Genomic DNA, 27,261 nt, shown 5'->3' on the forward strand with positions numbered 1-27,261 from the left:
CCGCTCTCACACACGCTGTACCCCATAGAGCTCCACACCCTCACACACATACTGGACCCCATCCATCTCCCCCACCCTCACTTTACCCCATCCAACTCCCCACCCTCACACACACACACTGTACCCCTTCCAACTCACAACCCTCACACACACTGTACCCCATCCAACACATATTTCTACCTCTATGGTGAGACTCCTTCTTTGAGAAGAATACCAGTGAGGCAGCTCTTCTGTGAAAATTGATCTTGATCATGAGGTAATGAGCTCAATTTGCACAGGAGAGAGACTTGAACTCGGGGTTGCTATGGATTTGGCACCAGGAATATTTATTTTGTCCGTGTGTGTTACTGGTGGAATTAAGTGATGCCTCTGCTGCCTCAGAGGCAATACAATTGCTGGGGAAACAGCTGTGGAGAGCTTCTGCTGATTACAAATTGTCCACAAAAATAGTTCAAGGCCAGCAATTATCTGAAGAAATGTAATTAGGGTTTGCCAGGTGGATCAATGCTCCCAAACCTTGTATTGATTTGAATAAATAATATGTACTGTTGAAGATGGTTTGGAATAATCTCGGATAGTGATTGTCCCTTTCTGTGTTGACTTTTCATCAAGAACCACAGCAAATGCCTGGAACGTTCGACAATTCAATTACTGCAGTGGAGAGAATATTTGGATGTTTCTCGGTTGAGATTGGGCGAGTTGGCGTCATATTATTAGGTTAAGACACAGAACCATGCAATAGGTACAGAGATATTACCAGTTCCTGCAGCCCCTGTCAATATCTGTGAATTGTTTATTCAAAACTGTAAATGTCCAAATGTACATATCGTACTGCCAGACATCTAAGCCATTAAACCCACACAACTAAGTATTTTGGTACAAACCAAGATTTTATCTTGCTGATCACTCCATAATACCCCTTCAGATGACTGCAGTGATGTTTCTAAATGTTATTGAGATGATGTCTGGACCCTCAGTGGAGTCTCTCAGTCATTTCCTTTTCCAGAGTGAACACTAACTTTTGTAACATGGAGAATTTGAAGCTCCACCAGTGTTTGAGATAAAGATGAAAGTGATCTATGAGCAACACCCCGGCCCATGAAGTCAGGGACAGTAGACTCGCACAAAATGTTAATGCTCTCTCTCGGTCTTGGTCCAGTAATACATTGAAACTAAGAGCAGGAGCAGGCCATTTGACCCTTCAAGCCTGCTCCGCCATTCAATATCATAAATGATCCTCTATCTTAATGCCATACTCCAGCACTCTCCCCATACCCCTTGATGCCATTAAAATCTAAAACATTATCCATTTATTTTTGAATATATTCAGTGACTTGACCTCCATAGCTTTCTGTGGTACAGAATTCCACAGGGACATTACCCTTTAAGTGAAGGAGTATTTCCTCATCACAGTCTTGAAAGATCTACCCGTATCCTGAGACTGTGTCCCCTGGTTCTAGATTCCCTAAACAGGGAAAACCTCCTCCCTGCATCTAATATGTCCAGCCTTGTTAGAATTTTATATATTTCAATCAGATCTCCTCTCATCCTTCTAAACTCGAGTGAATACAGGCCCAGTCGAACAAATCTCTCGGACAGCCCCACTAACCCCAGTATCAGCCTAGTGGAACTCCATTCCTCTCCCTCTACGGCAAGTATATCTTTTCTAAAGTAGGGAGACAAAAACTGCACACCATACTCCATGTGTGGTCTCACGACATCTCTACTTCTGAACTCAAGGGCACGGTTTAATGCGCAAAAACAGAGTTCCGTTTCAGGCACGTATAGCGGAGTCTTTCTTGGCGTCAGCAGTGCAGAGAACGACCCTGCTATCAAATGGGATTCTGTCGTTTTTTTGTGGCCTCAGCCAATGCCGCACCTACCTCGCTTCCTGCGCTGACAAGCTCAGCACAAGGTGGCACTGCCAAGGTGCCTGGATGGCAGTGCCAAGGTTCCCGTGTGCCAGGATATCACCCTGTCCAGAGTACGACCACAGGGGACCTATGAGACTACCCCCCCCCCCCCCCCCCCCCCCACCCAACCCTCCCCGGAGGTGCCATTATGTCTGGTTGATGTTTGTGTGGACCAGTGCTAAATGTGCCATGGCGAGGACTCCCAGGAGCAGGGGTTGGTTCCCAGGCTTCAGCAGAATCAGGCCCCAACATATCTGAGTGAGCCTATTGGCTCACTTAAATGTCAATCTGGATCTCAGCCAGTGAGGGTGAGATCCAGATCGCGACGTTCTCAGGGTCCTCAGTGCCGTAGGCAGCAGTGCTAACCACTGCACCCCTGCTTTCAAATATAGCAAGAGATCTCTCGTGAGATTTAATGGCCTTGTCGTGTCACCGAGTCGGGCACGATGAGGCCATTCGATCGCACCCATAATTCTCTTGCAATGAAGGTCAACGTACTATTTGCCTCCCTAACTGCTTGCTGCTCCTGCCTCTCCACTTTCATTGGCTGGTGTACAAGGACACCCAGATCCCTTTGTACATCCACACTTCCCAATATATCACCATTTAAATAATACTCTTCTTTTCTATTTTTCACACTGAAGTGTATAACTTCACATTTAACCAGATTGTTTTGCATATGCCCACTCATTCAACTTATCTATTCCCCTTAAAGCCTCCTTGCATCCTTCTCACAACTCACAATTCCACCCAGTTTTGTGGCGTCAGTCAACTTGGAAATGTTACATTTGGTTCCCTCATCCAGGGCATTTATATATATCATGAACAGCTGGGCCCCAAACACTGATCCCTGTGAAACCCCACTAGTCACTGCCTGCCCATGGGAAAAAGGCCCATTTATTTCCACTCTCTGTTCCCATCTGTCAACCAATTCTCGATCCATGCCAATACATAATCCCTATCTCATGTGCTTTCATTTTGCCCATGAACCTCTTATGAGGGACCTTATCAAAAGTGTTCTGAAAGTCCAAATACACCACCTCCAATGGTTCTCCCTTATCTATTCTACTAGTTACATCAGTAATAGCACGGTAGCATTGTGGATAGCACAATCGCTTCACAGCTCCAGGGTCCCAGGTTCGATTCCGCCCTGGGTCACTGTCTGTGCGGAGTCTGCACATCCTCCCCGTGTGTGCGTGGGTTTCCTCCGGGTGCTCCGGTTTCCTCCCACAGTCCAAAGATGTGCAGGTTAGGTGGATTGGCCATGATAAATTGCCCTTAGTGTCCAAAATTGTCCTTAGTGTCCAAAATTGCCCTTAGTGTTGGGTGGGGTTACTGGGTTATGGGGATAGGGTGGAGGTGTTAACCTTGGGTAGGGTGCTCTTTCCAGGAACCGGTGCAGACTCGATGGGCCGAATGGCCTCCTTCTGCACTGTAAATTCTATGTAATCCTCAAAAACCTCTAGTAGATTTGTTAAGTATGATTTGCCTTTCATAAACCCGTGCAGGCTTCGTCCAATCCCGATAATGCTTTCAAAATATTCTTTTTTTAGACTTAGAGTACCCAATTATTTTTTTCCAACTATGGGGCAATTTAGCGTGGCAATTCACCTACACTGCACATCTTTGGGTTGTGGGGTGAAGCCCATGCAGACACGGAGAGAATGTGAAAACTCCAGACGGTCAATGACCCAGTGCCGGGATCGAACCCGGGTCCTCAGTGCCGTAGGCTGCAGTGCTAACCACTGCACCCCTGCTTTCAAAATGTTCTATTATCACAACTTTTGAAATAGATTCTAGCATCTTAAATTCTCATCACTTTGGTCAACTTTTTCCGTGGCTCCTCACCATCTCTGAAATTTGCAGCCGAACAATTCTCCGAGATCTCTGCGTTCTTTCAATTCTGGCTTCCATTGTATGCTCAACTTTCTTCACTACACTATTGGCAGCCATTCCACCAGCAACCCAGCCCTAAGTTATGAAATACCCTTCATCAACCTCTCTGCATATATCTCTCCCCTCCCCACTTAAAGATGCTTCTGAATAACTATCTCTGTGAGCAAGCTTTTGGTCACCTGTCCTAATATCTTCTTCATCTTGGTGGCAATGTTTTGGTCTGATTATACTGCTTTGACGTGCCCTGGGATATTTGGCAACTTTCAAGGTGCTGTATAAATGAAAGTTGTTATTGATGGCATTCTGCATATGAGTAAATGCTGAAAGACCACTGCCTCTACATCAAAGCAGCCTGGTCAGTAGCCAGTAGCTGGTTGAGCACACGGCTAAATCGCTGGCTTTGAAAGCAGACCAAGGCAGGCCAGCAGCACGGTTCAATTCCCGGACCAGCCTCCCCGAACACGCCGGAATGTGGCGACTAGGGGCTTTTCACAGTAACTTCATTGAAGCCGACTTGTGACAATAAGCAATTTTCATTCAATCCATAGGGAACAGACAGACAGAGTTGTGCTGAAAACAACTGGCCGTATTGTTGCAGTTATTGTGAACCTGACCATGGTCGGTCATCATTTGAATAATGTAGATTTGGCTTTGCTTAGGGTCTTTTGAACAAACCTGAATGCAAAGAGACACTGGCAGGGCCAGGGACTGATAGCTGATCACTAAAAGGAAGCACTGCAAGCAATAAAGCTGGACAGTTTTGGACAGTAACAATCGATTCACACTGGACAAAATAAAGGATAGGAATGGAGAATAAGCTGGGCCGGGTGCCTGGTGGCTGATGGTTAACACTGCTGCCTCACGGCAACATGGACCCAGGCTAGATCCTGCCCCCGGGTCACTGTCCGTGTGGAGTTTGCACATTCTCCCCGTGTCTGCGTGGGTCTCATCCCTACAACCCAAATGATGTGCAGGTTAGGTGGATTGGCCACGCTAAATTTCCCCTTAATTGGGGGAAAAAAAAAGAATTGGGTACTCAATTTAAAAAAGCTGGGCCAAGAGCAAAACATAAATCTGATGAAAAATAAAATCCCATCCCACTGACTGCCCAATAAGTGTTCACGAAAGGGAGAGTGCCCTACCCTTCTCTCCATTGACGTGTACAGCAAAGTTTTCATTCTGCCCACACAGATGATAAGGACTGTGGCTACCATGTGCAAACAGTTGTCCTTATCAGTTGCCTCAACAGCATTGCTGTTCACTGGAAATTTCAGCCCTCAATTTTCTTGACCGGATACAATTATTCTAGCAACTAGGATGAAAGGGGTCTTAATCATGAGCCTTGATATAATCAAGGCAGGGAATACAGTGTCTCTGCAAATAAAGTTATCAAATAGGATTCCATCTCTTCTCCATTTAATTCTCCAGACATCTGCATCTGAGAATGGAGGAAGCATTCATATTAACATTGATCAGAAAAGGTCCCATGGTTTGGAATATAGACTCCACTAACATGTATAACTTTTACATTCAGCACCCAGTATTGCAACTAGTCTCACAGCACATACTTCCAGCTCCATGTTACAAAAATAAAGTCACAAGTAATCAGAAAGGGTTGAACAGATTTGGCCTCATCTCCCTAGAAGAGAGTAATATGAGGAGTGACATACTAACGGTCTTTAAAATTATGAAAAGATTTGATGGAGGCACAGTGAATATGCTTTCAATAGTGGCAATTGTGAAAATGGGGGTCATAAAGAGAATTCAAGAAAACCTTTCTAGCTGGAGAATCATTAGAGTGTGGAATTTGTTATCATAACAACAATCAGTATTTACGGGGTGCTTTGGTCATATTCACAGAGGTGATATTATAATAATAAAGCCTTTGGTCACTGGCTCCGTCCAGGTAATGTTGCATGCGGATGTGTGTGGTACAGGGTCTGGGATCCGGTGACCAGAGACCCCGCTGCAGCCAGGGGTGCGTGGGCAGGGCATGAGGTATGGCAGGGGATGTGGGGGGAGGAGGAGAGGAGAGGGGAGAGCCACGGGGGACTGGAGGGTCCCGAGTAGAAGACACTGGCTGGCAACCATAGATCATAGACGTTACAGTGCAGAAGGAGGCCATTCGGCCCATCGAGTCCACACCGGCTCTTGGAAAGAGCACCCTACCCAAGCCCACACCTCCACCTATCCCCATAACCCCATAACCCAGTAACCCCACCCAACACTAAGGGCAATTTTGGACACTAAGGGCAATTTATCATGGCCAATCCACCTAACCTGCACATCTTTGGACTGTGGGAGGAAACCGGAGCACCCGGTGGAAACCTACGCACACACGGGGAGAACGTGCAGACTCCACACAAACGGTGACCCAAGCCGGGAATTGAACCTGGGACCCTGGAGCTGTGAAGCAATCATGCTAACCTCTATGCTACCGTGCTGCCCTCTCATAACCAGTCTCATAACTTTTCCAATTCCTTAAAGTATTACACAGGATGGATGATATCTTGGACCCCAGGGAGGCTGCTCTCGTGATGCTGCTGCCAGGCCAGGCAGCCAAACACGAGACAGCAGCGTCGGCAGAAGCTCGCGGTGGCGGCCCATGTGCAGGGCCCTGCCCCACACCCTGAGGACCCGGCCGGCCATCAGGTCAGGGAGGGACCCAGAGCGGGAGACCGGGGACGGCCCACGATTACAGGCGTTGCTGGTCTTTCGAATAGGTGTCGGACAGCATGTGTGGCAGGAGGCTCCGCCTCAACAAGGAGATATTGCGGCACCTGTGCCATGTCCTTGCAGACTTGGCACTACGTGGAGGAGGAAGATACCTGTGCCTGGCGGCCATCAAGGTCAACGTCAAGCCCTGATGTTTACACCTTGATTCCAGGGCTCGAGAAGGGACTTGTGTGGCATCTCATAAGCTACTGCCCACAAGTACATCCATGAAGTCATGGATGCCCTGTTTCCCCAGGCAGCAGGATTCTCCATCATCGACAGGATGCCCCAGGTCCAGGGGGTAATAGATATCACACACGTTACCTTGCGCGCACCAGGCTGTCAGGGTGTGGCCTACATCAACAGGAAGGTGTTCCACTCCCTGAACATCCAACTCATGTGCAACCACCATGTGCACTGTGTGTGCACATTTCCCAGAGAGTGTGTATGATAGCTATTCCTAGGGCAGTTGGGCATCCCCAGCCTCTTCGAGGGCCTTCCCAGGATGGCCGGTGGGCTCTTGGGGAATAAGGGGTAGGGTACCCACTGAGGCCCTGGCTAATGATGCCACTATGGGGCCAGTGACCGAAGCGAAGTCCCGATACAACAAAGCCCCAGGCTTTCATTGAGCGGTGCATTGGACCCCTCGAAATGCTGTTCCGATGCATCGACCACTCTGGTGATGCTTTGCGGTACACCCCTGGCGAGTCGCCTACTTCGTGGTGGTCTGCTGCGCCCTCCTCAACCTGTTTCAAAGAATTTACAGTGCTGAAGGAGGCCATTCGGCCCATCACGTCTGCACCGGCTCTTGGAAAGAGCACCCTACTCAAGGTCAACACCTCCCCCTATCCCAATAACTCAGTAACCCCACCCAACACTAAGGGAAATTTTGGACACTAAGGACATGGCCAATCCACCTAACCTGCACACCCCCGGCAAGCCCCGAGGGCCAGGGAGGCCCTCATCTTTGCCCGCTTCACATAGAACGTGGCTTCATCCATCATCTCACCCCTTCCCCCCCCCCCTCTCTTCACCACTTCCCCCCACTCCAGGGTGATGGGACTGAGTTGGTTCTGTCAACGGGTCACTGTTAAAGCAGGGGGCCGATAACCTGCTGAGAGCTGAGCGTTGGTTGTCCAAAATCTATGGAAGACTCTGACTCCTGCCTGTCTGCTGTGTGCTCGCTCACACCCATCAACTGCACAGGGTATGCCTGGGGTGGGGGGGGGGGGGGGGGGGGGGGGGGGGGGGGGGGGGGCTATGCGGGCTATGCATCTAGATGTGTCCCCAAGATGCACATCAGAAGTGTAGGCAGCCTGCTGCTTACCGCGCCCTGTGGCCTTCAATGGCCCTGTCGGATGTCCTCTGGGGTCCCTGGGACTGGAGGGCCCTGGATCACTTGCTGATGGCACATGCCTCTCCGTGTCATCGTGTTCCGGGGGCTGACTCCAAGGGCAGGGGTGGGTCGGGGTACGGAATGGTGATGGGCAAGGGCGGTGCCAGGCTTATGGTCATGGGGGGGGGGTCAGGGCCGGTGCTAGGGGGCCAGTGCCAACTCACCCATGCGGCCTGGTGGAGGTTGTTGATCATCTTATAGCACTGGATGCCTGTCCTCCTGGTGACGCTACCAGAGCTAACAGCAGCTGCCACTGCCTGTCAGGCAGCACTGGCTGCCCTGTGGCTGACTCTCCGAGCTCCTCGAGGGAACAGGGCATCCTGTTTGCATTCGACCGTGTCCAATAATCTGGCCAAGTCAGCATCCGCGAATTGTGGGGTTTGTCCCCTTGGTGGCATGGCTGTGCGCTGTGTAGGGTTTGCTCTGTGGGATCGGTCTAAGTGCTGCTTCCCCTTGTTGATGGGGAGTTGGCAGGCGTGGTCCCGGAGAATCAGCCGGCGACGCCAACATTCGTGGCGTGAAGCCCGTGTAGCCTCGCCAACCTGACGTTTGATACCTGTGATGGCCTCACCGGGTCGAGTGTCGGGAAGCTCACGGCAGTTCCCGCTTACTGCCACACTTGGAAACTTTTCCATTAAATCGTGCCTCACATCTTTCCTGAAGTGTAGTGCTGGATAGTGGACACAATACTCCAGCTAAGGTGGAATCTGTGGTTTATACAGTTTTTACGTAGCGGGCTGGGCTTTTGCCCAGGATTTCATATAATTTATAAACCCCTCTGTCAACCTATCCTGGCACCTTCATCGATTTCTGCACACATACCCCCAAGTCCCCGCATCCCCTTTAGAACTGTCCCTTTTATTTTGTACTGTCTCTCTGTGTTCTTCTTAACAAAATGAATCACTTCACACTTTGGTGCTACAATTTAACCAACCATTTGTTCACCCAACCTGTCTATGCCCCTTTGAAGTTTCACACCATCCTCCTCACAGTTCACAAGGCTCCCAAGTTTTGTGTCATCTGCCGATTTTGCAATTGTGCCTCGTTCACCGAGGTCTAGTTGTTTTACATATGAATATATATTAAATCAGGGAGATCAGCGTTCCGAACACTGACCCCTGGGGAACCCCACCATAAACCTTCCAGTCTGAAAAACATCCAATAACCACTATTGGCTGTTTCCTGTCATTCAGCCAATTCCATTTTCATGTTTCTGCTGGCCCTTTGATTCCATCAACTCTAACTTTCTTCACACGTCTATTCTGCAGCTATTCAGCAAATGCTTTTTGGAAGTCCACCTATACCATATCCAGAGCATTACCCTCATCAACCCTCTCTGTTACCTCATTAAAAATCTCCAGCAAGTTATTTGAACACGATTTACCCATAAAATACCTGTGCTGACATTCCTTAATTGACACACATTTGCACAAATGTCTGTTATTTAGTTCCAGTTTCAAAATGGGTTTTTGTGGTGGTGAAATGTATTTCCCAAACTATGGGCGCAATTCTCTGGAAAATTTCTAAATGTCGTAGCGAGCGGGAATTGCCGCAAGCTTCCCGGTGCTCGGCTCAACGAGGCTGGCAACACAACCAATGTTAGTTAGTCCACTTAACGAGGCCTCACGGACTTCTCATTCCAAATTCCGGCTCGCCAGTTGATTCGCTGGGGACGCGCTCGTCAGCTCCCCGCTAACAAAGTCGAACAGCACTTCAGCTGCACTTGCTCAGCCAACCCCAGCCAGCTCACAACAATGGCACCGAGGAGACCAGCCCCAAGATTCGGGGATGCAGACCTGCGGGAGCTCCTAGATGCGGTGGAGGCCATGAGGGATGTCCTGTTCCCCAGAGGGTCTCGGAGAGTTAGCTACAAGGCAGTCAGTGCTGCCTGGGGTGAAGTGGCGGCAGCAGTGAGCTCGGGGAGTGTGACCAGGAGGACTGGCCTCCAGTGCCAAAAAAAAAGGTCACTGATCTACACTGGGCAGCACGAGTGACACCAACGTAACGGTCCCCCTCCGCCACCCCAACTCCCCATGCGACACCCAGCTTTTCCTCCAACCCCTCCCTCTTAACACCCCCCCCCCCAACCCCTTCTTCACCCCCCCCCTCCTCCAACCACTGTGAACCAGTGTGGCTAATGATGCCACCTATTTATCTCCTCAGGAAAAGCTCTCCCATCGGGCGAGGGCCCAGACTGGCAGTGGGATGCCAGACTTCAGAATCCTCACCTCCTTCGAGGAGCATGCTCTGGAGGTGACTGGGGTGGCTGAGGACAGATCGGTCACTTACGCGGAGGCTGGCGGACACCGCAGAGGTGAAGACCCACCAGGCTCCACCCGGAGGACCTGTTAAATGCGATTTTTTATTGCCTTACTGACTGACCCATCCCTCCCACATGATAATTCTCCCATAGGTCCTCCAGCGAACGGTGCAGCCCATTCCGGGCTGCCCCCTCTCCTGACTCCGAGGACAATACCTCAGACGAGAGCTCCGAGGATGCAACTGTTATTGTTTATGGCACAGCTGTCATCCCCACCCTCCACGAACACACACGTCTCGGTGGGACATGTTAGTGGACAGGCTTCAGGGAACAATCCGGTGAGCACCACACTGCTGATGATGCACATCTGGTGGAGGCAGGAACCCCCAGGCGAGACAACAGTCAGAGGGCTGCTGGGTTCCAAGACCCAATTGGATCTCAGCTTGTCGCTGAGCCTGTGGTACAGAGGTACCTGGAGCTGATGGAGATGATAGGGACCAACCTGGACGTTCAGAAGAAGATGAAAGCGTCACTCCAGCAGATCCATAGCCAATTGGAGGAGTCCCAGAGGCTAGCGGCGCAGGAGATGGCACCGGCAATGAGTGGCACTGAGGCCAACATTGCTAAGGTGGTGACCGCAGTGGAGAGCCTGGTGCATGATGTCTGCACCATGACTGTCCAAAGCGTCACGTAGTTGGTGACAGCCATGGCTGAGCATCTCAACAGAATATCCGACTCGCTGGGGGATGTCACCCAGTACTAGGCTGACTTTGATGAAGTTCTGGGGGACGTATCTCGCTCTCAGATGGGAATGGCTGAGGTGCTGCAGAGCATGGCCCAGTCATTGAGGAGCATCACTGAGGGCCTCGACACAATGGTGCAGATCATGGGGAACCCCCAGGGCTGGCAGTCCCAGATGATGCAGGACAGCTGGTGCTCGACCAGCTGCCCCTCCATCCCAACATAAACCCCAGGGCCCTTTGGGCACCAACCAGGAGGAGGGGGCGCTGAGTGCCAACCAGGACCCGTCCCATGGAGTGGTGATGGTGGCCACCAGCTCCCCCGAATTCCACCCCTCTGATGAGGCTGCGCCTCGAGGTTAACACAAGGGACAGGGCGGCACGGCTATGCATGTGCCACTGACAATTGAGCCGGGCTCAGAGCCGCTAGAGGACCTCTGCCAAGGGCATCGAAGGCAGCCTCTACTTCAGATGCTCATCTTGGGGAAACACTTAGACGTAGAGGTAGAGCTTGGAGAGCCAAGCACGTTGAGGATCACTGAAGCAGGGCAGCACGTTAGCACAGTGGTTAGCACTGTTGCTTTACAGCACCAGGGTTCCAGGTTCAATTCCTGGCTTGGGTCACTGTCTGGGCGGAGTCTGCATGTTCTCCCCGTGTCTGCGTAGGTTTCCTCCGGGTGCTCCGGTTTCCTCCCACTAGTCCCGAAAGACGTGCTGTTAGGTAACTTGGACATTCTCAATTCTGCCTCTGTATACACGAGCAGGCACCAGAATGTGGCGACTAGGAGCTTTTCACAGTAACTTCATTGTAATGTAAGCCTCCTTGTGACAATAAAGGTTATTAAGGCACTGAGGGAGGGGGTTGGGGGGGTGGTAGGTAGGGGATGGGGACAGGGGTGGGGGTTGAGGGGGTGGGGTGTGGCACCATCGGGAGTGGGGTTTGTGCACTCTTTTGCACAATCATTATGATGCTTTGGTCTCTTCCTTCCGCAATGCAGGCTGACCTCCGGACCCTTTGCCCATCTCTCCAGGTATTCCCCCCCACATCCTCCCATTGCAGCCCACCCCTGCGGAGGGTCCCCCACCCCCAGCCGAGGTGCCCCCACCGAGCACTAGGGTGGAAATCCCAGCACCCCCGGACTCGTTGCCTGTGAGTAAAGCTGGCTACTCACCTCCTCGGCTCCCCACAGAAGCCCTTCCGCCAAGTTCACGTTTTTCAAAAAGAGTACTAATCGGCACCAGCGTGAGCATTTGCTGGGGAGGCTGCTGAATCACAGGAGGCCGTTGGATATGGAGTGGCTCTCGTTAATTCTATGGAAATTGGGCTTAAGTGGTGATAATTAGTTTCTCGCCACGCTACAGCGAGATCCCGATTTCGCCTACAGGAGCGGGATAGTTGCATCGCAAACTGTTTGCCACCTGGCTTTGGCCTGTCCCGGTATTAGAACATAGAACATAGAACAGTACAGCACAGAACAGGTCCTTCGGCCCTCGATGTTGTGCCGAGCATTGTCCGAAACGAAGATCAAGCTATCCCACTCCCTGTCATTCTGGTGTGCTCCATGTGCCTATCCAATAACCGCTTGAAAGTTCTTAAAGTGTCCGACTCCACTATCACAGCAGGCAGTCCATTCCATACCCTAACCACTCTCTGAATAAAGAACCTACCTCGGACATCCCTCCTATATCTCCCATCCTGAACCTTATAGTTATGCCCCCTTGTGACAGCTACAGCCACCCGATGAAATAGTCTCTGAACGTCCACTCTATCTATCCCCCTCATCATCTTATAAACCTCTATTAAGTCGCTTCTCATCCTCCTCCGCTCCAAAGAGAAAAGCCTTTGCTCCCTCAACCTTTCCTTGTAAGACCTATCCTCCAAAACAGGCAGCATCCTGGTAAATCTACTTTGCACCCTTTCCAATGCTTCCACATCCTTCCTATAGTGAGGGGACCAGAACTGCACACAATACTCCAAATGTGGTCTCACCAGGGTCCTGTACAGTTGCAGCATAACCCCACGGCTCTTAAACTCAAGCCCCTGTTAATAAACGCTAACACACGATAGGCCTTCTTCATGGCTCTATCCACTTGAGTGGCAACCTACAGAGATCTGTGGACATGGACCCCAAGATCTCTCTGTTCCTCCACATTCCTCAGAACCCTGCCGTTGGCCCTGTAATCCGCATTCAAATTTGTCCTACCAAAATGAATCACCTCGCACTTTTCAGGGTTAAACTCCATCTGCCATTTTTCGGCCCAGCTCTGCATCCTATCAATGTCTCTTTGCAGCCTACAACAGCCCTCCACCTCATCCACTACTCCACCAATCTTGATGTCATCAGCAAATTTACTGACCCACCCTTCAGCCCCCTCCTCCAAGCCATTGATAAAAATCACAAATAGCAGAGGACCCAGCACTGATCCCTGTGGTACACCGCTGGTAACTGGTCTCCAGTCTGAACATTTTCCATTCACCACCACCCTTTGTCTTCTATGTGATAGCCAGTTACTTAACCAATTGGCTAAATTTCCCTCTATTCCACACCTCCTTACTTTCTTCATGAGCCGACCATGGGGAACCTTATCAAATGCCTTACTAAAATCCATGTATACGACATCAACTGCTCTACCTTCATCTACAAACTTAGTTACCACCTCAAAGAATTCAATCAAATTTGTGCTGACTATCCTGGATTAAGCTGCATCTTTCCAAATGGTCATAAATCCTATCCTTCAGGACCGTCTCCATTAACTTAAAGACCACCGAAATAAGACTAACCGGCCTATAATTACCAGGGTCATTCCTATTCCCTTTCTTGAACAGAGGAACAACATTCGCCTCTCTCCAGTCCTCTGGCACTATCCTTGTTTTGCTTGAGTGAGAGTGCAATGAGGCCGGCGAATTGCGCCCTATTTAACGGAAGGAAAAGGATTAGAAGAGCTGAGTGACTTGCATCACTGTGACATCAAATGGAAAGTCACAATGAGGCAAGTCACTTATCGCAGCATGTAACTGTAGGAAAATGTTTTAGCATATCTTGTCAGTAAAATGGTGCCCTTTCACTTTGAGTTTTTAAACAGCACTTCTAAATTCAACGGTGTCCCTGTCTTAACATCCAGGAGCTGAGCACCGCAGCATTCAACTCAGCCGAGCAGCACCAGATTCCTAGACCTACTGTCACTTTAAAATCCGTCTGCTTCTGCCACCAATCTTATTTGCAAACGTTAGGCCACTTGAGGTAGTCTCTGCACGACCTTCTCCGTGATAAAAGTACAGCAGTGCATTACTGACTTCAAAGTGGGACTAAATTACTCCCACAACAGGGCACTCCAAACTAATTAAAATGCAATTTTCAACCTCGCAACTTCTTAAAATGCAAGTCTAATCTCGCAGAAATTAAGTGGCAGGCGGTGGTTAATTGAGTTCATCACATAAGTGCTTATTGGTCGCTATTGTCACTGGACCCAAATTAGCTTCCACTCTCCAATGGCCAAGTTAAGAACGATAAGAAAAACAAGATGTCCATTCCCTTTCATCTATAACTTCTTCCATTACTGCAGTTGAGTCTGAGAATATGGCTCTGATTACTTCTCAATCCCTTGGGGTTTCAGTCATTTAATAAATCAGTAAGACTCTGCTCTGAACCCCAGTGACTGCCTCTTGACTGCGTAATTCAAAACTGTGGATGGAAACAAAGCTCCAAGAAGTCCTTACAAATGTTCCAGGTGTATTTGGAGGTGTATTGCATATCATAAAGATTAGAAAGGTTGTGATCAAAAATAGGGTCTGATGGTACAATGGGACAGCGTGTAGCTCAGTGTTGTATCATTCTTGTGCGATGAAAAATGGTCCGGCACAGCCTAATCAACTGGCATACCATTCACTGTCTGCGAGAGAGCTTGTTGATAAAAGGTGATGAGGTTGAAATCACTCGACGCAGGAAGCGAGCCCTGTACCAGAGTGTGTAGCTCTGACTGAAGATACAGACATCAGTTCCAAGCTACCGTATCACAGGGAATCACCCTCAGATAAATACAGGATTGAGACGGAGGGGAAGCATCAGCAGAGGGCTAAGCATGGGCTGGTGGTGGTCAACTGGAGTGTCCTGGAGCCAAGAACAACACAAATCCTCCTCTGACTCAACACAACACTGTTTTAAAACAAAATGGTACACTTTTTACTGGCATCTTCCAGTGGTCCCATTAAGGGCTGTTGGTACCACACAGAACCAAGGCAACCCAGCCTGTTCAAATTCAGTGCCTTACAATTTTAGGAAGGAGGCCTCCCAATTGCATATGCCAATTGTCAATGCTCTGTGCCAGGCATGGGCCCTGGTGCCGTTACCAAGACAGTGAGTCAGACACTTCTGACACAAAATGTGCTCACATCTGTCGCCTGCCATTTGGACACTTGGGTGCCCATCTTGCACCAGTTAATTTCCCATAACAAGCTGATTTCTCTTCAATACATTCCAGAAACCACTTTACTTGGCTTGCATGGTTAAGTGCTTTGTGCCCACAGCAAAGAGGAGTAGTGCCTGAAGGCAATGCCTGCACAGCTGTGGTGAGCACTGGGAGAACTTTGCTGCACGGTGCTCGAGACCACCTGGATGGGAGCCGCAGCAGGCTGGCACGGTAAAGTTACCATTTGTTACGCACTCCAGGGTTACCACAATTTGATGAAAGATCGCTTTTTGGCAGTTCCAATGATTGTTTTCACTTTTCACGGTGATCTCAATAAAAATCTGAGATCACGGCAAGACCGCGGGAGATACTATAATTAAATCACAGCAGAATAATCCGATTCACTGAGGTAACAATTGATCAGTACATTGTACATCAGTGTCAACTCATTTATTTACCAATTACATAGTAAAACAGACTTCCAGTTATAGTCATTTTGAATTCTTGCTACATTAGTCACCTTCGATATGAAACCCTATTAGGTCAATATTAACCTGTGGAATCAGTTATGTATACAAGGTAGCACTGTAAACAGACAGCTCCATCTTCATTCGGGCAGTGACGTTCGGTTAGAAAAACAAGGCTCACTAACCAAAGGCAGCACGGTAGCATTGTGGATAGCACAGTTGCTTCATAGCTCCAGGGTTCCATGACGGATTCCTGGCTTGGGTCACTGTCAGTGTGGAGTCTGCACATCCTCCCCGTGTGTGCGTGGGTTTCCTCCGGGTGCTCCGGTTTCCTCCCGCAGTCCAAAGATGTGCAGGTTAGGTGGATTGGCCATGCTAAATTGCCCTTAGTGTCCAAAAAGGTTAGGTGGGGTTCTGGGGTTAGGGGGGTTCCGGGGTTAGGGTGGAGGTGTGGGGATAGGGTGGAGGTATGGGCTTAGGTACGGTGCTCTTTCCAAGGGCCGGTGCAGACTCGATGGGCCAAATGGCCTCCTTCAGCACTGTAAATTCTATGATTCTAGGACAATGCCATTCAATATCTCAGCATTTCCAGACATTGACCACCTAGTCAATCTGCTCAATAGTGGAAGTTAACATTTAAAAGTTTAATCATCTTATGCTTCCCCAGTCCCGAGCTCAGAGGGTAGTAAGAATGCATGTATATAGAACCTAACACAACCTCAGCTCATCCCAAATGTATTGTACAGCTAATTGGAGATTTTTAAGTGTGGTCAGTATGGGTAACAAGACATCCCATTTGGAGGCAGTGAGGTCCTGCAAACAGCAAGGCAATAATTGGCCAGATAATCAGTTTTGTTGTTATTGAAGGAGGAATTGTTGTTTAGGATACTAGATAAACCCCACTGCTCATCACCCTTCGGCCTCAGTTTGACAATAACCAGACAATAACCAGCCCTTTGCAAAGAATTTTCTGGTCCTGCCGATGGCGACCCCCTTGTGGCGGGCGGCTTCTCCAGTGAACGACGCAAAATTTCATTGACATCAGCGGGGCTGGAAGATCCCGTCACCAGCCGGGATGAGGTGAGTCGTCACTGGAAGTAAATATGGATTGGTCATGCTCAATTGTCCCTTAGTATCCAAAGATGTACATATTAGGTGGGTATAGGATAGGGGAGTGGGCCTAGGTAGGGTGCTCTTTTGGAGGGTTGGTGCAAACTCAATGGGCCGAATGGCCTCCTTTTGTACTGTAGGGATTCTATGGAAGTTTGAAGACCGTGGAGGTAGTTGTCAGAAGCCCAGCCATTATCCGGTTATTAAGTAATGCTCCACTGATCTGGACAGAAATCTAGGTGTGATCAAAGAGGAAATGCATGAACTTAGAAAACAGGAAAGGTTCAACAGCAACGAGGGCGCAGACAGTAAACGGATAGTTACATCCAGTCCACTAACGCATGAATGGCTCTCAACATCACATGGCCTGTGCACTGCCTGTCACTCAACCTCTGCCAGTTATTCTCAAATGCACTTTTAATGCAAGATCTTTGAAGCAGAAAAGCACAACTGGTTCAGCTTTCTGTAATAGGCAGTTACCCAGATGCAGAAATGTAGGGCCCAGGATTCGGAGCTAGCCCAAATTCCAACAGCCCTCCTGGATTTATGGCGCATTGAGTTGGGACCCCAATAAATAATACCAGAAAGCGGAATGACACAAGCTCAACACCAGCGAGGTGAACACTGCTGCAGGGTAGCAACAAGCTGGTCTTATGTACCCTCGCTCCACTGCTGGAGATGCATGAGCCGAGATTTCCGGTGGCGGCTATGGAGTGAGTGGTCGCACATTTGGTGTCTCCTGCTCAAGGTGGATTTTGTTGGTCTTTCCCTAACTGTATAGGGGTCTTTTTGGGGCAAAAGGTGTGCGAGTGCCCAGGGAAGGTAATACTCCTCTGGTGAGTCTGGTGCATGGATCAGAGGACGAGACGTGCTACGAGAAAGAGAGAGCAGGTGGGAGCAGGGCAGTTTTCGTGGTGTGCCACCAGTTAAGATGTTGGAGGGCAAGGGGGCAACACTGCCCGCTCAGTGCTCAACGGAACAACTGGTGGAGTTTTTAAATAATAAGTTCCAGCAGCAAAGGAAGGTGGCCCTGGAGGACCTGGATAAGGTGGTGGAGCCGCTCAGGGCAGCGATTGAGATAGTGGGCAGAGACTGGAGGCTCTGGGCCTGACAATACAGAAGGTGGAGGGGGCGATGGGGGAACATGAGGAGCGGAGGATCACGCTGGCAGCGGAGCTGGAGATTTGGTGGTGGACAGTCAGAAGAGGCTGAGAGAGAAGTTGGAGGACCTGGAGAATCACTCCAGGCGACAGAATGTGAGGAGCGTCGGGATGCCGAGGGTATCGAGGGAGCAGACACCGCCAAGTATGTGGCAAGGATGTTGACGTAGTTGAAGAGATGGGGGCCTTTGATCGGCCCCTTGAAGTGGATCAGGCGCACAGGGCATTGCGTAGGAGGCCGCTGGTGGGGAAGCCACCGAGGGCAACGGTGGTGCGGTTGTACCGTTTCTTGGACAAGGAAATGATTTAGCAGTGGGCGAGGCAGTCCAGGAGCTGCACCAGGTAAGCGACTGAACTGCAGATTTACCAGGATCTGGATGCGGAGCTGGTGAAGAGGAGAGCCAGGTTGAACTGGGTAACGGCTGCCGTCTTCAAGATGGGAGTGAAGTATCCTGCCTGCTTGTGGGTGACCTATCTGGATGGATTGGAGGGAGATGGGGAGGTTAGAGGTTTTGGGTGGGTATCCGGAGAGGATGAATGGAGTATTTGAGGCCTTCTATAGGAGGCTTCATGAGTCAGAGCCCCTGAGGAGGGAAGAGGGGATGAGGTGATTCTTGGATGGGTTGGCGTTTCCCAAGTTGGAGGAGGGGTGGGAAAGGGCCTGGAGAGCCCATTTGGGCTGCAGGAAGTGATGGATGGCAATACAAGTGAGGAAGACCCTGGGTCTGGATGAGTTCCCAGTGGAGATTTATAAAACGTTTGGGCCGGAGCTGGGGCCTCTGCTGGTGAGGGCATATGATGAGGCGAGGGAAAGGGGAGACTCCCCCTACTTTGTTGCAGGCTTCTATCTCCCTGATTCTTAAAAGGGATCAGTGTACCACCCAATATCGTTGTTGAATGTTGATGCCAAGCTCCTGGCAAAAGTGCTTGTCTTGAGTATTGAGGACTCCTGCAGGGTTGATTAGGGAGGATCAGACAGGTTCTGTGAAAGGAAGGCTGTTGTTGGAAAATATCCGAAGGTTATTGAACGTGATTATGATGCCCTCAGATGGGGCAGGAGGTTCAGGGAGTGGTGGTGATAAACACGGAGAAGGTTTTTGATTGGGTGGAGTGGGTGCATTTGTTTGAGGTGCTGGGGAGGTTCGGGTTCGGACAGGGGTTTGTGGATTGGGTCCAGTTGCTGTATAAGGCGCTGGTGGCTAGTGTGCGGATGAACTGAGTGAGTTTGGGATACCTTGGGATGAGTCGGGGTGCCCGCACTCCCATTGCTTTTCGCCTAGGTGATAGATCACTGGCAATAGCTCTCAGGGCGTCAAGGGAAGGGAGAGGGATTGAGCAGAGGGGATCGAGCATAGGGTTTTGCTGTATGTGGATGATCTGTTATTATATATTTTGGACCCATTGCGTAACATTGGGGGATTATGGGAATTTTGGGAGAATTTGGCCGGTTTTCAGAATATAAATTGATTTTGAGAAAGAGTGAGATGTTCCTGACCAATGCTAGGGGGCAGGAAAGGAGGTCAGGGGAGTTGCCATGGGGTGATGGGGACTTGGTTTAGATACCTTGGAATCCAGGTGGCACGGAGCTGGGTCCAGCTTCATAGATTGAATTTAGCCCGATTGGTGGAGGGGATGAAGGCGAATTTTAGGAGGTGGGACATCTTGCTGTTGTCGCTGGCTGGACAGGTGCAGACAGTAAAAATGACGGTGCTGCCGAGGTTTCTGTTTGTGTTTCAGAACCTCCCTATCTTCCCCAAGTCCTTTTTCAGGAAAGCGGGTGCGGTGACTTTTCTGGAGAGGGGGCGAGGGAATGGGGAGCTGGTATTGCCAAATTTGACCAATTGTTATTGAGCTGAAAACATTACGATGGTGCGGAAGTGGGCTTTGGAGAAGAGAGGGCATGGGGACGGATGGAGGCGGCATTGCCTAGGGGAATGTGCTCGAGGGCTTTGTTGTTGGCTCCTCTGCCGTTCTCACCGGCAAGGTATTCCATTAGTCCAGTGGTGGTATCAGCCTTGAGGATTTGGAGGCAGTGTAGGCAGCACTTGGGGCTAGAGGGTATGTCATTGTGGCTGCCTATTTGTGATAACCATAGGTTTGTGCCAACAAGACTGGATACGAGATTCTGGGGTGGCAGCAGGTGGAGATTGAGCATGTCAAGGACTTCTTTATAGGGGGAAAATTTGCAGGGCTGGAGGAGGTGGAAGAACTGTTTGAGTTGCCCAAGGGGAATGTGTTTAGGTACCTGCAGGTCCGGTGCTGCAAGATAAGATTCTGTCGGAGGACGAAATAGGGGAGGGAAAGGTGTCGGATATTTACAAAGAACTAATGGAATGAGAGGGAGCCCAGGTAGAGTACGTTTTATTTTAAATTTAGAATACCCAATTTATTTTTTCCAATTAAGGGGCAATTTAGCGTGGCCAATCCACCTACCCTGCACATCTTTGAGTTGTGGGGGCGAAACCCACGCAGACACGGGGAGAATGTGCAAACTCCACACGGACAGTGACCCAGAGCCGGGATCGAACCTAGGACCTCGGCGCCGTGAAGCAGCAGTGCTAAACACTGCGCTACCGTACTGCTCCCCAGGTGGAGTATGTTAAGCGCAAATGGGAGGAGGAGTTCTGTGAGGAGGTGTGGGCCAGGTTATGGACTGATGCTTTGCGGACGGTGAATAGGTCCTCGTCATGCTAGAGGTTAAGTCTCATCCAGTTTCAAGTGGTGCACAGGGCCCACATGACAGGAGCCAGGATGAGCAGATTCTCTGAGGGGGTGGAGGATAAGTGTGGGCGATGCGTGGGGGCTGTGAATCACGTCCACACATTTTGGGCGTGTCCATGATTGAGGGGGATCTGGCAGCGGTTCCCGGATGTTCTGGGGGTGAGAGTGTCCCCAAGTCTGGAGATGGCGATATTTGGTGTGTCGGAACACTCGAGAGTGCAGGGAGGAAGGTGGCGGGGTGCAGATGTTATGACCTTGGTCTCCCCGATAGCTCAGAGACGGATTTTTTATGTTGGAGGGACCTGGAGAGGGGGTGGTGCCGGTGATCTATGGGAAAATTCTGGGGGAGGACAAGGTATCATTGGAGGGGGTTAAAGCAAAGTGGGAGGAAGAGAGTTGGGGGAGGGTATAAACTGCTTTATTAAAGATAGAATAAAATAGAATGGACATGAATTGTTAATAATTAAAAACCTTTAAGCTATTGCCTCACAGCAGTCTATTTATCTTAGAAGATGAGGAGCTCACACAGCTGCGATACCATTAGCCACATCTGTGCAATTTTGTCAAATGCTCGGGCAAGCGCTGATCACGCCTCCACGGCCTTCGGCTTCACCGATTACGCCTGCACGGCTTCAACCTGGTCACCACGCAATTCCCTTACTCGGATGGCTTTGTCGGCACCAACCACGCCTGCACGGCTCTCAAACAAGCGCTCCGATTGGCGCCGACTATGGCGGCTTCCAGCTGCCGCCGTTACCTCGGCATAACTTTGGTGACGTTTGGGAGAGCGTCAACACACCTGTGTGGCCTCAACACGTTCGCCCCTACACTTGGGTGGTGGCTAGGCCTCTCTCATGCAGCTTTGGCCCTGCAAGCCTGCCTGCACGGTTCTGCCACCTACACCCGTGCTTCTCACTGCCCTGAGACCTCCTCCCACAGGATTTATTTTAAACACTTGTCCAGGTTGTTTCAAACAGCCCTACTGCACTAATTACACATGGTAGATAGATATACTCATCCTCTTTGCAGAGCCTTTCTGATGATCCAATACGAGTACCCTGCCAATTGTTGTGGCTTTTCTCTTGTCCATAAAATAACTGGAGGGTTCTCAGGCACAGAACGTTCATTTATTGACCAATGTGTTGGGAGAGCCCAGCTTCAGAGATAAACCTCCGGAGCCGACTCTGCCAGTGTACAGAATCAGGTGACATTTATACAGAATATGGTTATGTTAGTTACATATGTGAGTTTACATTAGATCAAGTCTATTTTAAATTTTACTTGAAACAAGTTATGCACACCCAGGCAGAGTGAGTGTTATCTACCCGCCAGTTTTCTATGGATCCCTCCCTAACCTCCCTACTTGCTGTCAGACCCGATACATAGGTTCTTAGGTCGAGTTAGAAAAACATGTTGGTTAACTTTTTATGCTTGAGGGTTGGTTAACTCAATTGGCTGGATGGCTGGCTTGTGAGGCGGAGCAACACCAACAACGCGAGTTCAATTCCGGTACCAACTGAGATGTGGTGGCGCTAAAGCTAAATCACCCCCAGTCGCCTATCAAAGGGGACAGCCGTATATGGTCTTCTGGGATTGTGTAAAATGTCAAAAAAAACTTTACAAGAGCAGCACGCTGGCGCAGTGGTTAGCACTGCTGCCTCACGACGCCGAGGACCCGGGTTTGATCCTGGCCCTGGGTCACTGTCTGTGTGGAGTTTGCGCAATCTCCCCAACCCAAAAGATGTGCAGAGGTGGTGGACTGGCCATGCTACATTGCCCCTTAATGGAAAAAAATGAATTGGGCACTCTAAATTTATTTTTTTAAATGTTAACTTTTTATGCTGACTGTTGTAGATTGTGTTTTTGAACAAGTTATTAAGGTCAATGAAACTGGAACGTGCTTGACCCTTGTACCGACTGCTGTAGATGATGTTTTTAGCTGACATCTTTGTGAAAATTGCTTTAATAAACTGGACTACATGACAGATTCAAAATCCTTTAGAATAACTGCTAACTGTCCGAATAGATTACTGTTAATAAAACCTAACCATTCATCTTCCCACAACACTATTATTAAGGAAAGCTTAACAATGCACTTTGAAAAGCACAGTATGATTGGAACAACTCAACATGATTTTACTTGAGGTAAATCGTGTTTGACAAATTAGAGTTTTTGAGGATGTAACTAGCAGGGCAGCTAGAGGGGCACCAGTAGATGTAATATACCTGGATTTCCAAAAGGCATTTGACAAGATGTTAAACAGAATGTTAACAGGCAAGATGAGGGTTCATGGAGTTGGGCGTAATATCTTAGCCTGGATAGAGGACTGATTAACAAAGAGAAAACAGACTGTGGGCATAAACATAGCTTTTACAAATGGCAGGCACTTAAGACCTGCAAGGATCAATGCCAGGGCCTATATTAATTTTAAAAATATATACTTTTATTAAAGAGTTTTTTCTGACAACGAACACATCAACATCAAACAGCCCAGCAACCTGCTCGTAATGACAATATATATTTTTTAAAACCAACAAAAAACCACAACTGATCTTCTAACTCCCACCAGCTCAACAAAAACGATCCTCAACAATAATAATATCCACCGCCTCCCGCTCCCTCCCCCTTCTAACAGCTGATGGCTACTAATTATTTGTTTTTGCCCAAGATCAAAACATGTATTTAGAAGAATATTCCGACCACTGTAGTGTTAACTATTATACTTCAGGTGTATCATCTCGATACGCTGGGCCTGTGATACAAGGTTCAAAAGTTGAGGTCACAAGGTGATCAAGACAGATACAAAAATAAGTGGCTTATAAAACAAGGAAAACTGCTGTTGAGCGCTGGCTGGGCCAGACCATGGCCCGGAGTACGCTCACTCGGCCATGTGGGGGCCAGTAGTTGGCTGTGCACCCTTGGGAGGGGGCCTCCACGCAGCTATGGGGGAGGGGCCCCTGTGTGGGAGCCCCTGGTGGTCGACCAATGCCACCGTGTGCCTCCGCCCCCCCCCCCCCCCCCACCGGGTTGCCTCCTGGCACATAGCCGTGCTGGAGATGGACATCCGCTGAGTGGCTCTTTCTTCTTTTGCCCTTTGCGGTTCTCCCCATTCCTACTTGCCCTGCACTTTCCCTTGGTGATTTGATCCCCCTTCCCATTGTTCTTCCCCTTCCCTTTCTCTTCCTTATTTCGTGATTTGTCCTATGCGGAGGTTCTGGTGACACGATTGGTTTTCCTGATCCTCCATTTTTCCCTTGAGTGTTCCCTGGTAACCACCAACCTTGCCATCTCCATTTCTACTGAGACGATTTGGTCCCCTTGGTCGGTTGCCACCTTTTCAAGTTCCCGCACTGTCGCTTCCTGCGCCTCCAATCGCCACTCCGTTTTTTACAGCTCCTTCTTGAAGGGGGCCGGGGCATCTGCGCCGGCCACTTTCATCATTGCCATCATTTCCAGCTTGATCGCATTCCTGTGCATCCACTGAATTATTGGCAGGTAGTCAGGCGCGAGTGTTGGTGACCCGGCTCGGTCAGCTATGTCCAACTCTACCTCGCTCTGCATTTCCACCTCCCCGGCTTTACCCCTCCTGGCTTCTGTTAGTTTTACTGTCTCCTCGGCCCCATCTCTTTGCGTCTATGATGATCTTGGAGGAGGGTGGGTTGGTTTTTGCTAGCCTAGTGGCCTATGTTCAGGCTAAATGTGCCATATTCCAAACTTCCAGAGGGAGAGCCACCTTTCCTGTGTCTGCTCAGCGCATCCCCACCACCAGACGTCAGCTCTGCTATTTCGAAGCAACACACAATCAGCCTCTCTCTTTTTATCGTTTGAGGAGGAAGGAGGGAGGGAAACACTACAGCAATGTAATATTTGGGGCTTTACTGTTCTTTGACACTGGGTCTCCCTACTCAAACCCACCCTATACCCGTAACCCAACAACAACCCCCCCCCATACCTTACTTTTTAGGACACTACGGACAATTTAGCATGGCCAATCCACCTAACCCGCACATCTTTGGACTGTGGGAGGAAACCGGAGCACCCGGAGGAAACCCACGCACACATGGGGAGGACGTGCAGACTCCACACAGACAGTGACCCAGCCAGGAATCGAACCTGGGACCCTGGAGCTGTGAAGCATTTATGCTAACCACCATGCTACCATGCTGCCCTCAGAAGTGCAGTAGTCATGTGGACTAAGGTAACTGCCTTGGGAAAGAGAAAACAAGGTATGGCATTGACTCTTTCTCTACCTTATGACAGTAAAATCCGAAGCAAAGTATTTTCTGAACTGGAAATGGAAAAGTTGGACTCAGAAGGAGGTCTGGAGACTCTATTACATTATATGGATAAGATTTCTAAAAAGGATGACTTGTTAAGTGCACATGGTGGGATTTTGATAGGTTCTAGAAAATAGATGAATTCTCCATTGAAGACTATATAATGGAATTTGGCAGACTATATAAAAGGCTGCAGAAACACAATCTGGAATTTCCACAGCCTATGCTGGCCTTCAAATTACTTGACTGCTAGAGTGAGCAACATGGACAGGCTCCTGGTTTTGACAGGAGTTCAGTTTGCAGATAAGGATACCTTATTCATTCAGATGACAGAAGCTTTAAAAAGGTTCTGGGGAAACATTTGACTCTAATGGTTCTGATGACCCAAATAAAGCAGAATATGGAAGATGCACTACTAACAGGATGGCAAAATCATACGGCTACAAACAGGTTTCAAGACTATAGAAGGAGATTGGGACCTGGAAATTATGAAGACAGAAACCCAGTTAGAACCTACAAGAGGAAGATGAACCCCAGAAATGCATGGGGCATGATAAATCGATGTTTTCGATGTGACTCTCCATACCATTATGCTTTCAACTGTCCAACACGTTATAATAGAGTGTTTGAAGCGACACATGACACAGAAGAGTCAGAAGAGGAAAAAGATAGTGACCAGAAAGAGAGCATTGTCCGATTAACAAGCAGTTTTATGCCGGTAAAGAGGGTGTTGGTTGCAGAATCGTTTAATTGTGCTGTATTGGACAGTGGCTGCACATCCACTGTGTGTGGAATTGACGAGTTAAAATGTTATCTGGACTCCTTGAATGCTGAAAATCATAAGGTTAAGGAATTTGAAAGTTCCACAAATTTCAGGTTTGGGGATGATAATACTCTGAAGTCACTGACAAGATTGGTGATCCCTTGCAATATTGCCCGAGTGAATCATTTCATTAGCATGGATGTTGTATCAAGTGAGATACCTTTGCTTCTGAGCAGCCCGTCTATGAAGAAAGTACACGTTGTAGCCATCTTAGATGGCCACCTGCAAAGGACCATGGGAATTATGGTCAAGCCAGGACTCAGCCTATGTGTATCTAAAACACAGGTAACCAGACCTGATCGATACCCCCGCTAGTTTGCATTTTAATGGCCCATTTTCCCAGGACAATAGAACTCCAATCAAGCAACCGGTACAGCCACAGACTGATTGGCACCACTCCCCTTACTCAGAAAGCACAATTGCCAAGGTTAATGACCGCTAAGGGCCCGCCCAGCAACCAAGACACCCGCCCCTTTATTGGCGAAAATCGAAGACAGTGATCAGAGCCCTGTCGAACTATAGGCTCCAAAGTTAAGGACCGCCCCAAAGAGCGCAAAATCCTAGAGGGATAAAAGAGGACACAGCCATGTGTTCTGCCTCTTTTGGATCCGGCTTGTGCCAACCCAATTGCAGCAGGAACAGCCAACTAAGTTCAAGACCAAAAATCGCTACCTGTCGGATGAGCCCAGCAGAGACAGAGCCACTTTCTTTGAACCAGCCAAGTGAAGTCCAGATAAAGGCCTTATCCATTTGCACAGTGCTGGTCAGCCTGACATTAAGTATAGGTTATTGTAGCTGATAGGTATAGTTTAATTCTTGGTAGATATTGTGTTTGCATGTTGAGATAACTCTTGTGTATGTAAATAAACCATCTTTGGAACTAACTACTGGTTTTTTGGTCATCTGATCGATATAAGGGAAGGCTTGTGGTTCACTAAGATAAATGGAAATACCCACAGAATTGGCGACGCTGTTGGGACCGAAACAGAGCAACATTATTGGCGACTCTGGTGGGACTGGATTAGAAGTGACTTTGTCACTCTGAGAGAACCCACAAATTTTGAATTCAATTGCGAGAACGAACCAAGAGTGCAAGTTCCATATCGACCAAATAACCAAATTTCGGAAGTGTGTACTGACCCGCATGCGCACCTAACAGGAAGAGTGAGGTAAACTCTTTAGAATTGTGTACAACTATCGTGGGATTGTGAGCCGGAAAATAGGTTCAGCCATACCCGCTATTCAAATCGCCACCTTATTCCCATGTCCCAAGGGGAATAAGAGAAGTAATGGCCACTAAAGCAATGGAAAGATTGATGAATCACAGGAACCCGAGGTCGCAGCGACCAACAGAGCAGAGCAATGCCCCATATGG

At 49.1% G+C, this 27,261-nt stretch overlaps 1 protein-coding gene across 1 annotated transcript in view; it reads right to left on the reverse strand.

The window, feature by feature from the left end:
- Positions 1-27,261, reverse strand: part of LOC119973183 (testis-expressed protein 264 homolog) — a 463,785-nt gene that overhangs the window by 230,361 nt on the left and 206,163 nt on the right. The gene's annotated exons all lie outside the window — the stretch shown is intronic.

This window comes from Scyliorhinus canicula, chromosome 11 (genome assembly GCF_902713615.1).
Source record: "Scyliorhinus canicula chromosome 11, sScyCan1.1, whole genome shotgun sequence".
Lineage (NCBI taxonomy): Eukaryota > Metazoa > Chordata > Chondrichthyes > Carcharhiniformes > Scyliorhinidae > Scyliorhinus > Scyliorhinus canicula.